Source organism: Aplysia californica, unplaced genomic scaffold (genome assembly GCF_000002075.1).
Source record: "Aplysia californica isolate F4 #8 unplaced genomic scaffold, AplCal3.0 scaffold00042, whole genome shotgun sequence".
Lineage (NCBI taxonomy): Eukaryota > Metazoa > Mollusca > Gastropoda > Aplysiida > Aplysiidae > Aplysia > Aplysia californica.
Genome location: NW_004797312.1, coordinates 1,704,727 through 1,706,508, shown reverse-complemented (window position 1 = coordinate 1,706,508; position 1,782 = coordinate 1,704,727). Strand labels below are relative to the sequence as shown.

Below are 1,782 nucleotides of genomic sequence, written 5' to 3'. Positions count from 1 at the left end.
GTGGTGGAGGGGGAAAAGAAAGGGAGAGGGTGGAGGTGCTCAGAAGTACATGTAGTTAAAAAAGTAAAATATTTATCATTTATTAAATAAAGTTTGGTAGACAAAGAATCAGTAGCATTGGAAGCAACTTCAGAAAAATGGGTAACTGAAAACGTACAGATAGGCCTATAAAATATAGATCTAATACTGGCCGAAACAATCCAATTGCTAAAGCCTCGCAATAAAAAATGACATTAATTAAAGACAGCCGTTATTATTTTTGTACTCAGCAGTTTGCTCAGGTTACTTGCAATCAGAAAACATTAATTATATTGTATAAGAATAAAGAGCTGCAGGTTAGAACCGTAGATTAGTCTATCCTTAAGACCAGAAAAAAAGATAAAAGAAAAGATGTCTGGCAGTGCAAATCTCGTTCTGTATAACTCAAAAGAACGTATTAGTCACTGAAGAGAAAGTCTGTTTCAACAAATTCTTAAGATATACTATAATTTTCAGTAAATTTATCACGCAAAATTGATCAACACATATGCTCTGTTTGATAACTAAAATGTTGGTCATACTCGTTCAGAAATTGTGAATGAAACGTGCTCTCGCTGTTTCTCTCACAGTGGTAACATTTAAAATTGTTATCCACGTATGATCCTAGTCAAAGAGTTCTACATTTCCAAAGAGTGAAAAATTTATAACTCAAAAAGACTCACCTCGGCTAAAGCACAGAGCAAACGTTCACTTCCATTCTATCGTATCCTCGCGCTGTGTTTTGAACGCATGAGAAGTTTGTACACCTATAAACACGACCGAGTACAGGATTTGGCTCTCATCGCTGTTCTACATTCATTTCTTTTTTTCTTCCGACACGAGAACTTGAACGCGATTGGTTCAGCCAGTCGCCAATCAGATCCGAGCAGTGGTTACCGCGCGGTGTGGTTTGGACAACAAGACTGGGAGCTTTGTGTTCGTCATTCAGCCCCTCTGTTCCTTGTGGAAATATTACCCGTCCATTTCAGTTTCTGACCGATTGGCAGAAATGAGTTCGAGAAAAACTTATCGTTGCAGTCTTATTACATCCACTTTGACGACTGGCCATTTTCTCATTTCAAACTGTGAGTCGGCACGAATAGACCTTAACACTATTCGCGTCGGCACAACTATCTTGGGAAAAAATACTACTCTGTGGCTCAGCGTGTGTATTGAGCGGTTATATCATGAATGACCCGGATTTTACGCTACGAGGATTTTTGTTCCTCGCTTGTGGAACACAAACGAAACAATGTTGTTGAGAAGGAAAGACGGACATTGGTACGAGAGCGACAGTCAGGATCAGCTGTTTGAGCCGTTCACTGGATGATCACGCAATAATTTGTCCCATTTCCCACGAAAAGGTTCAATCAACCGAATCGTTATACGGCTATTTTTATGACTGCGGTTGTTACTCTTCGCTGAATGGTTTAAAAGGGTTGGCTTAGGAAAATTCATTACATGCTAAAGTTAACTTCTAAAGTTAGATCCTCAGGGACAGAGAGGCAGGTAAGAAAGGACAAGATTAGGGGATTTTTTTTTGACCGATAGAAAATAAATTGTTACTTTTAATCTGTCCTGTTTTGCGGTGCTAATTCCTCCATGAAAGATCTCACGAAATCATTCGTCTTATCCGAGAAGGCTAGGTATTAGATCTTTCCTACCATAAGATCAGAGGTGTGGTTGCAAGACAGTAAGAAGGAACCAATGAGTAGCAGTAGAAAGGCTGCAGAAAGAGTCAGGAGTCCAGAGGAGGGGGCAAAG

General features: G+C 39.6%; 1 long non-coding RNA gene across 1 annotated transcript in view; it reads right to left on the bottom strand.

Annotated features, from left to right (window-relative positions):
- Nucleotides 1-1,109, bottom strand: part of LOC101856321 — a 9,833-nt gene extending 8,724 nt beyond the window's left edge. The window contains exon 1 of the long non-coding RNA XR_220162.3: nucleotides 702-1,109. This is a non-coding gene — a long non-coding RNA (uncharacterized LOC101856321). The remainder of the gene's footprint in view (nucleotides 1-701) is intronic.
- Between the last annotated feature and the right edge of the window lie 673 nt (nucleotides 1,110-1,782).